This window comes from Schistocerca nitens, chromosome 9, assembly GCF_023898315.1.
Source record: "Schistocerca nitens isolate TAMUIC-IGC-003100 chromosome 9, iqSchNite1.1, whole genome shotgun sequence".
NCBI classification, from domain to species: Eukaryota; Metazoa; Arthropoda; class Insecta; order Orthoptera; family Acrididae; genus Schistocerca; species Schistocerca nitens.
Window position 1 is genome coordinate 484,050,729 of NC_064622.1, and position 9,617 is coordinate 484,060,345.

Sequence of the window (9,617 nt, forward strand, 5' to 3'; positions counted from 1 at the left end):
GGACTCTCAACTAATATACCCCAATGCTATTTTCATGTTTAAATAGTTCCAAAAATGTAATATGTGGGTAATAAATACCATCCAAATAGCTAACTTTGTAACTACACTTTGTGTAAGGCACAACGATCCTCACATTAAACATTTCCACATCTGAACTACTGTATGTTGCTTGACAAATGTTACAGTGGTGTCTCCATATCTAAATTATATAATGGTGTTGTCGTTTCAATCTGAGATATGTTATCGACAGTTCACAGCACGAACTGTCATCAGTAATGCTGTTTCAGTAATGCTTCTTCTTTTGAAGCCCGAATTTAAAGGAGAAGAATATAACGTAGCATGTTCTACATTATAAATATATAAGCTATGATACTGATTGACAATTATTGCTACTTATTAGAAATGATTGCACCTAGTCAAGCAAACGACAAACTAAATGACGAAACACGATTTTAGGAAGGCAGTAGGTGTTTCGACGAGATTTTATATCATTGTGATGTAAAACTACTGCATAATTTCGTAATACACACTCAGTACGTCTGCTATGTTTACACACAACGTGAGCTAACATTGTTCCAGAACAAGACAGAAATGAAACAAAGACCAACATGATGGTGCAGCAGACAGAGATGAAAAGTCGATGTCTCACAAATAGAACCTTTGCCACTGAAATAAAATTATTTATCATTTATCGAGTAGGGAGTACGTTCAGGTTACCTACAGAAATATGCAAGTGAGATCTCGTTGCAAACAATGAACCGAACTTTACAGAAAAATAAAATTGTATTATTTCTCAAAAGATATAAGCTTTTGCGTAAAAAACATGTATGGCTCTAGCGTCATAAATTAAACGTTCTATGAAATTTAATAAAAATACATTTTGATTGTGGGTTAGCACTGCTGATAAATACTACAAGGTTAAACAAAAACTGTTAGCGACCAAGTGAAGTTGTTGTATTGCAATCTGGAAACACAATGGTCTTTCTAATTAAACAATTTATATTCTGATTGTCGGTATAATTTGTGAAAATCCTTGCAGTTTGCTTATGGACACTACCGAAATACTCGTAAATTATGGACTGAAGGCCCAAAAAACTGGAACACCAGCCGAACATACTGTCGGGCTCCCGGGACCACGCAGAAGTGCCGCAACATGACGTGGCATGGACTCAACTAATATCCGAAGTAGCGCTGGAGGAATTGGCACTATGATTCCTGCAGGGCTGTCCATAAATCCATAACAGTACGAGGGGTTGGAGATTTCTTCTGAGCAGCACGTTGCAGGCATCCCAGATATGCTCAGTTCATGTGTGTGGAGTTCTATAGTCAACGGAAGTGTTTAAACTCAGAAGAGTGTTCCTGGAGCTAGTCCGTAGCAATTCTGGACGTGTGGTGTCTCGCATCGTCCTGCTGGAATTGCCCAAGTCCGTCAGAATGAACAATGAACACGAATGGATACACCTGTCAGAGACGCATCAAGACGTGTCAAGGGTCCCATACCACTCCAAATGCACACGCCCGACACCATCATACAGCTTCTACCAGCTTGAATAGTATCCTGCTGAAATGCAGGGTCTGTGGATTCATGAGGTTGTCTCCACAACCGTACACGTCCATCCACTCGATACAATTTGAGACGAGACTCGTCCGACCAGACAACATGTTTCCAATCATCAACAGTCCAATGTTGGTACTGACGGGTCCAGACCAGGCGTAAAGCTTTCTGTCGTGCAGTCATTAATGGTATACGAGTGGGCCTTAGGCTCCGAAAGCCCATATCGATGTTTCGTTTAATGGTTCACATGCTGATACTTGTGATGACCCAACGTTGAAATCTGCAACAATTTTTGGAAGGGTTGCACTTAAATTTTGATAACCTGCCATCGTAGCAGCAGTAATAACTGCGCCAGACACTTGTTATATAGGCGTTGCCGACCGGAGCTCCGTATTCTGCTTGTTAAAATATATCTGTATTCGAATACGCATGCCTACACCAGTTTCTTTCACGCTTCAGCGTAGGTTAGTTGACAATCAAGCTTCGATTTTAATACCACATATTAAATTCATAAAAGTACATAAGAATTGGTTTCACACCATTTCAGAATACTCATTAGCACTACTGCTGATGCAACTTACAAGATGAAGTGCTCTTGTCGACAACAATTCTCAAAGTAAACGTACTGTTCCCATGTCTAAATTACTCAGTATTTCATGTTATACCAAAGTCAGACATTATATAGATTCCATGCTAGGTATTAATATCATATTGTGGTTCAAAACGGTGTCCTAATCCTGTTTCACAATTGAAACATTAGGGGAAACTGTATTTCTTTTACTCCCTCCGTAACATATCACAATTTGCTGCCTCGAAATTCACTATTGTGTATAAATCAGAGAGGTGATGTAAGCTACTGGGGACATCGACAACCGAGGAACACCTCATTCCTATCATTCCCGCTGTAATATATTATAATGATGTTGGTTCATGAAAGTAAACGTTACATAGAGACAGAAAGCTTCCAATGGAGTATAAATAGGAATATTCAGTCTAACTTTGTGATGTTTAACAGTTGACAGTGCATTGTCTTTCATTGAATTATATTCTGTACAGCTGTTTTAACTTCTGCATTCAACTCACATTCCCAGTGATCTTCGATGTTTAACCCATTATCAAAAGACTGTTTTACATATTTTGCTCAGCCCATTATGCATTGTTCTAATTTCTGAAAAGACAGCTTCGTGTAAAAAGTGAGTCTCATTATTTACAAATGAAAAAAGAAAATATATTGAACATCCGTTACATGGCTGGCTAGAGGCTAAAATGTGAGAAGTGTAGCCAGGTATAACATTCTCTCCTACATTACACTTTTCACTAATGTCAACTGCACTTTTTACTTCTTTCCAGTCGTAATTTCTCAGACACATCTTAAACTTATTAGCACAGTTTTATTTATTAGTCTTGTAGTTTCACTACAAGTAGTTACATTATTTCCTTGCGATCTCAAAAAGTGTAGCTGTTTCTCATAACTCTTGGTTATAAATTGTGTGTGTGTGTGTGAGAGAGAGAGGAATCTTGTTGGTAGCTGTAGTATACCTATGAGCTGTGTTAACATTACCTCATCCTATTTACGAGTTAAGAGCTTTTAAAATTTGTTAAGCTGCTCAAGAAACAACGGACACTCGCCAGCTGGAACCCAGTACCTTGTCCACTCGATGATTGTGTCTATTCTTGATTTATTAGGTAAAGCATTTAAGATGAAATAATATTTTCTTTGATACGTATGTGTCTCTTCGCTAATTATGGAAGCTGAACAAATCACTTAAAATCTTGTTGCGGCTGGGACTTAAGCCCAGGTCTACTGTTTACGAGGCAGATGTGCTAACCAGAACAGCACTGTAGCAGGCTGTGTAATACAGCTGCATGGGCTACCCCAGACTAATGCCCGCCCCAACACAAATTTCAATTAAAGCCTTAAACCCTTTCCCCTTGCAAATCATCAATATTGCCAAGGCTCTTTGGCACTGGAAGGTTGAAAGGTCTCTGTTGGATTCCTTTCATGTTTAATTTCTCAAATTTGTTGTCTTTTATTGCATAAATTCCTTTTCTAAATTTACTGTGGCGTTTCTGACTATCTGGGAGGAGACTGAGTAGTGGAACGTGTTACTTTTACACGTAAACAAGAACGATCTGTCACACTACTACACTTTAAAACACAGTTTATATGTAATTCATGTCACACAGTCTCATACGGAACCTACATCCGCTTTCTTTTATATACTGTATATGATGATACTGTCATCCCCCTTCCCTTCTGTGTGAGAGGATGAATGATCAAATGTGTTTGTAGTTGCATGCTTGAGGGTAGCAGACAAGGCTGTCTGCTAGAGAACAGTAGGACCAACGTCGGAACAGGTAGCTACGCTTTCTTAAAGCAGAGAGGTTCCTATTCTTAGTATGGTCCTGGCCGTCCGTTGTCATGTTGGTATAGGAAGCTGCCCCTCTGGCCCCTTCCGTTTGTCTTTGTGAGCCACCCTCAGGAAGCACGCTCGGTAGTAGGCAGTTGCGGTCGGGCAGTAGGCAGTTGCAGTCTGGCGGTGGCGAGCGTCCGAAATGGTAAGATCTCCGGCTAAGCGCGTGTCTGCTAAGTCCGTAGGACAATAGATTTGTTAAGTTCAGCCTAACTGAGAATTTAATCACCTTTATTTCGGGTTAGCTCTAAGATATCTAAGGTTATTTTAAATTGCAGCGTAGTGTAATTCTCGTGTGAAGTTCATATTATTTTCCAGGAGTTGCTTTGTTACTACTTTGTGAGTAAAGTGGAACCACGTGTTGATCAGTAACTCTAACTAAGATCAATCTTAAATGCAAATGCTTGTGTGATTATAACGTCTCGTCTTGACAATATTTTGCAATATAGCAACTTTTCTTTATGTTCAACCCACGTGGGGTGTACTTTGTGAGACCAGTACCACGTGCTTATATAACTGTTTGACCCGTCAGGTTAACAGTAAGACGTTAACAACCAGTTCGAGGTTTTCCTTTTGTAAATTGCTTTTAGATCTAATTTATTTTAATTATCGAAATTATTGTGGAGTTATACGCTTTGTGTAAACCAAGTTGACCACGTGAAGCATGTGGTGTAATCATCAAAGTAGCCCTCAGCTATTCTTTTCGCGAAGATTTCACAAAGAGTTAATATGAATTTAGTATACCAGTGTGTGGTAATTACGTGACGGACAGGATTGTGCTACGAACGTAATTTCTTTGGGTGAAAATTTGAATCTGTTTGTAGTGGTTAACTTTCTCTTGCATGCGTTTCAACGTTCTTTATGTGTTGTTTTATGAATGCTGTGTTGTATGCAGACTCCCAATCTTGGCTCTATATTTGATGTGTTCCGTAAGATTTTCACAATCCTAAATAAGGCACCAGCTTGTTACGAATAGAATTTAATATGCTGAAATTTCATGATCAATCTTAAAATAAATTTCCAAATATAAATTGAATTCTTTCTTTTTATTTAAATTCTCCTTCTTATATACATATATATATATATATATATATATATATATATATATATATATATATATATATATATTACGGGTTGTTGTATGACTATTAAAAGATTATCATTAATGTTAGTCTGTTTGGGAATTTGGTAAACTTAGACTAGATACCTGATGAAACAGAAGGCCCAGTAATCCACGGTTAACTTCCCCAGACAGCTCACAGCTTTTAACCCGCTTTCATTGTCCATCAGTACCGCTTTCTTCATACCAAATTAAAGTTAAAACGTTACACATGGCGACCCTGTTCTGTGATTCCGCTAGACTCTGGAATCTCTGAAACGTTAGATTGCGAGCGTGTTATAATCTTAATTTTTTTTCCCTACAGCGCTCAAACAACTTCTGCGTTGTTTCTGAGCAGACTTTCAAAAGATTCATGGCGTTGTTGAGCGGCGTTGAGTTGTTTGTCTTGTTTTGTTTTCTATATTTGTGTGTTTTATATGTGTATGTGTTTTTTTTTTCTCGCTTGTAATTTCCACTGTTTCGATCAAAGATAAAAATTGTTTTTGCGTGTGAAAAAGTGTGTACTAGGTTGGATATCTTTCGTGTGACTGTCGTAATTTGTGGGGGACACATTTATTGTGATTAGTGTGTTGCGTACTGGGTATAAATTGCACTAATGCAAACACGTAACCAAGCTAAAAGTAAGCGTTCTGACAACTTAAGCAACATGGACCAAGGGGATAATTTGATTTCCAATATTAACCCGTCGGGCGGTTCCGAAAATACAATGGGAAATACTTCAGACGAAATGCAAAACAGCACGAACAGGCTCACATCAGAGCCAGCCCCAACCAACCAAATTGATTTGGCAGAATTCATGAAAGCCTTATTGCAACAAAATAAAGAAAACGCAGAGAAATATGAAAAATCGATCCGCGAGCTAGGCGAACAAATGACGCATAAATTTGAAAAATCGATCCGCGAGCTAGGCAAACAAATGACACAGAAATCAGAAAAATCGTTCCGAGAGCAAAAAGAATCATTTGAAAAGTCGATCCGCGAGCTAGGCGAACAAATGACGCATAAATCAGAAAAATCGATCCAAGAATTAGGCCGTACATTTGAACAAATCGATGACCGTCTGCAAGCCGTAGAACAGGGGAAGCGGAGTGGCGATGCCAAATCTAAAGAGAGCGAAGAACAGCTACGTAGGAATTTCCAAGCGCTGAGAGAAGAATGCCAAAGGGAACACCAGCAGGTACTCTCGAGGGTCCAAGAGACGGAAACGCATTGTCCCATGTCCGTTAGCAACACAATAGCGGACAACAGTTTAGCGATTCACGAGCTGAACCAGTCTGGTTTCGGCAGCCCTGCACGCCTATTCGATCACATGCTGCAGGAAAATCAATTTTTATACGACCCATACGGGCCTGCGGAACTAATTAGGATATGCATCACCAAATTGCCGATGCACTTGCGCCACGTCATTCTTGCGGGACGATGCAAAGAGGACGTGGAAACGTTTAAAACACTTCTCCAAGAGTTGGAATATAATACAGCAGAATGCCCGCCTAATCAGGCACAAAGTTATTACGGGGCACAGCAGCGCGATCGCAGTCGTGGCCGTCGTACTAATCAACGGCGTGACTGGTCGTCGCGACGCGAACGGAACAATAATCGGGACAGGCCGTATAGAAACTGGGGTAACAGTCGCGAACACAGGTGGAACAGCGGAAATGATCGAGGACGTGGACAAGATCGTGAACGCAACAGGTACGGCAACCAGAATCGTTACTACGATGAACACGGTGGAAATAGGATTGTAGGCGGAGCACCGCATGATGTTGAAATTCGGCCGGCCAACCCTAGACATAATCCAGTAAATGGAAATGAACGAAACCGGCAATGACAAATGATCAGCCCAGAAGGCGCCAAATCGGAACAAATGAGCGACATAGCAAATGAGTACATAGGATTTATAGAGAGGATAATGAATTGATTAGTTTACATTTGTGATAAATGCATTTTGAATAATATGTTGGTAAAAATAATGATAAAGATGTTTCTATGTGATTGATTGAAGTGATGTTTTAATTTTTTTTTCTTGTGCAATTAGGATTTAGTTTGATTCAAACGTGAAGATAAAAGGTTTCTTTGTGAACGAGTAAAATGCTGTTTATGTTTTTTTTTTGTGTAAATTGAAAAGAGTCGCTCCTGAGAGAAGCAAGATCGTTGCTGAATTAGTGCAAAAACTCAGGGGAATATCCGATCTGTGGGTATTATGGGTCTGGCAAACCCAGGTCCCCAGCTGTTAGTAGCCTTGTTTCCGATTTTCTGCTTTCAGTGCTACTATCTATCTATTACTATTCTATATCTGTCAGTATAAATGAGGATCTCTTACTATAGTATGCGTGCTGTATGAATATCTTAAGATAGGAGAACTCTGAGAAAGGAATGAGTAAGTTTGGAATCTTGAAAACAGGATGCGATAACACGATTGTTTAACCATTGGCTTCACAATATGCGATGATATTTTAATATTGATGATATATGTCTTTTTTGTTCTTTTCTAGCTGAGTACATAAAGTGCTATCTGTGGATTTCGTAAGTATATTTATTCCCTTCAAGGTGAAAGAAGAATTGTGGTTTGTGTAATTTATGTGGCTCTGAAATATTATTGTGGTAGTCAAATACGAGCAGTTTTTCAGCAAATGGAGAATGGAACGGAAATGTGGATCCTTTTTGTAGTCTTCACTGATGTTGAGCCAGAGCCTGAAAAATTATTCTGCGTTAATACTTGTCCCAGAAAAGCGACGTTTATGTGTTTTGCTGATGCTGTGAGCATTACAGCTTACTGTTTTCGCTGGTGCGGGATGTACTGCAGCCTATATGATTTGTACTGGGGAAATTTCCCTCTTGAAGGTAGAGGATGATTAAATAATTTTGATTATGGGACCGAAGGAAAGCTTGGTTTAAGGTAATAAGGATGAAGCAAAACATTTGTCATTTAAACTACAGGAGGATTCGGATCTTTTGTGTGTGTTGTAAGTTCAATATGTTAAGATGATACTGTTTTACGGAATAGAGGTGACCACAAATTTGCCATTCATGAGAAATGAATCCAGAATAACCACCACAGGCGAAATAACTGATTTGGAAGCGAAAGGTAACGTAAAGAAGGAACGAAATCGAAGCAAAATGGGTAAGAAAATGTAATATAACCTGTATAATAAAAATATCTTTAACCTTCTCAGAGCCATCTGTGTGATTAATTCTTGTGATAACGTAATTTTAGATGAAATTTTCTTACGGTTTTATGTGTGAATATATGAGTATAATAAATGTATAATTGCGAGTCTCTTTTCAGGTGTGTGAACTGGTATAAATGTTTTGGCGTGTAAATAACCATTGTTCTTTTTACTGTGTATGTTTAAGGAAAGATTCTCCATATTTATCATGTGACAAGACGTAGGCAGCGAGCGTCAAGAAAAGGACGAATTAGAACAATGCTGTAGTGGTATATACACTTTGCTGAAGTAGCATTGAAGTAGCTTGTTGGATTAATTAGTAGTGGATAGAAGTAGAATTTTGAGTAATGGATGTTTATGGGTAGTTAGTTTGTAGAATAGACAACAGGTGTGCATGTGTGTGTGTGTGTAAATAACATGTAAACCCTATGCAGTCCTGACCTATACTTGCACAAGGCATAATCCTATTCATTTTAGTGAATTAATAAATAGCATTTGATTTATTAGAACGTAAGTGAACCACATTAGTGTGTGGATTTAAATATTATATTGTCAGTTCATTTAATTTTAATTTTTTACATTGTCAAGTCATTTCACTTTTATTTTTTTTACATTGTCAAGTCATTTAAATTTTATTTTATATTGTCGAGAAAATCTAATTTTTTTTTTTTTAAAAAGTTAAGTCTCACTTTTGTTCTTAAAAACTGTGAAAGGAAATACGAAGTGGTATTATGTATGACATTGTGTAATCACATAACTACGATAAAAAAAATTTCTGTGAATGCAGTGAGAACGTGAAAGCGAACCGGCTAAACTCTTAAGAGACAGCGGGAGCAGCCAGACTAGTTGTAAACTGGCGGGTTTCCCAGCGGGGCACGCTGTCACCCATTCCACTTCGGGAGCGCGGTCGACCACAAAAGAAGAGCACGCGGCAAACACTTTCCCTTGTACCTGGAGCAAATGGGCGGCCGCCCCGTGCGACCCTTCCTCGAGGGGATGACCTGAGATGGGCGAGCGGTCCACCGCGCGGAAATCCATCTGCTGGTAACGCACCACACGCACGCGACCGTGACGAGACGGCCGCGGAGAAACAACACAAGGGGCGTGGAGCCTTTTGACAGGTACTGTCCAGAGAAACTTGCAGACGTCAACGACGCCTATCAACGTCTCCTGACGGATGCCCACTGTCAAGCGACAGTAAATCATGGTTCGATGTTCTCTGGTCGCTAAGGGTGGCACAAAAGAAGAGCCATTAAGTGTCATCCTTGCCCAGGAATATCAACCTGGCGTGTCAATCGAGGATACCGCACGAATTTGACAACACAAACATGGAACCAAATCGAGATGTACGTGACACAGAC